This window comes from Acinonyx jubatus, chromosome B4 (genome assembly GCF_027475565.1).
Source record: "Acinonyx jubatus isolate Ajub_Pintada_27869175 chromosome B4, VMU_Ajub_asm_v1.0, whole genome shotgun sequence".
Taxonomy (NCBI): Eukaryota; Metazoa; Chordata; class Mammalia; order Carnivora; family Felidae; genus Acinonyx; species Acinonyx jubatus.
The window spans coordinates 80246536-80247813 of NC_069387.1; the positions used below are offsets into that span (position 1 = coordinate 80246536).

General features: G+C 34.3%; 1 pseudogene; it reads left to right on the forward strand.

Annotated features, from left to right (window-relative positions):
• LOC106981139 (olfactory receptor 6C2-like) lies at positions 1-922 on the forward strand (annotated as a pseudogene).
• The last annotated feature ends 356 nt before the right edge of the window (positions 923-1278 follow it).

A 1278-nucleotide genomic window follows, 5' to 3' on the forward strand; every position in this document is an offset into this window, starting at 1 on the left:
ATGAGAAACTATACACCATGCTGAAACCAATTCATCCTTTTGGGATTGACTGATAATTCAGAGATGAAGGTTCTTTTTATTTTTCTACTTATCACATACATGTTGAGAATAATAGGGAATTGGACTATCATCATGCTTTCATTTATTGATTCTCATCTTAAAATTCCCATGTATTTCATCTCAGAAATTTCTCATTCTTAGAAGTCTCACTCACAAGTGTTTATATTCCCAGATTCCTTTATAGCATATCCACTGGTGATAATACCACTACTTACAATGCTTGTGCTACTCAAATATATTTGTCATAATTTTTGGAGCAATATAATTTTTTCTCCCGGTTGCCATGTCATATATCATTTTGTGGTTAATGTATACCCCCGCATTATGTGACCATCATGAACCAAAGGGTCTGTACTATCCTTATCCTTGGCTGTTGGCTGACTGATTTATTGTTGTGTTTACTCGATGTTGTGTGGGCTTTCAGGTAGAATTTTGTGACTCCACTGTCATTGATCATTTTGGCTCTGATGCATCCTCTCTCCTAAAAACTTCATGTTAAGATACACAGTACATAGAGAAAATGATCATTACCTGTGCTTCACTAACATTAATCATGGCCCTCATTTCTGTGGTGCAGCTTTATATTTACATCATCCAGACTATCTTCAGGTTTCCTTCTCCTCAACAGAAAAAACAAAAAAAAACTTTTCCATCTGCCCTTCCTACATAATTGCAATTTCTATCACCAGTGGTGGCTATATCTTCATCTGGATTGTTTTCAGCAAAAGAAGGAGTGACCATTAATAAAGGAGTATCAGTACTCATTAATTCTGTGGTCCCTTTTATTTATATCCTGAGAAACAAGCAAGTGAAGCAAGGTTTCAAGAATTCAATCAAAAGAATGAAATCCCTATCAAAGTAAGAATGAAGACACTCAGAAATACTTCCTCTTAATAGTCTAGTCAACTTGGCTGCATCCAAAATTTGTCAGTGTAGGCTTCTTTCAAAAAACTTTTAACGTTCATTATGAAATCTACCCTCATATCATTACCTTCCCTTTTATTGTATGAAAGACAATAAATATGTGCCTTTCCTCATTAAAGTAATATAATGAGTTTTTGGCAACTGCATTGTAAGAGTCCCCTACATATTTTGGAGATTAACCCTTTATCAGATACTAGGTTTGCAAGTATTTTCTCCCATTCCATATATTTTTTAATGACAATTTTCTTCTTTTTTTCGTGTTTAGAAAAGTACCGTTGAGATTTTGATAGGGAT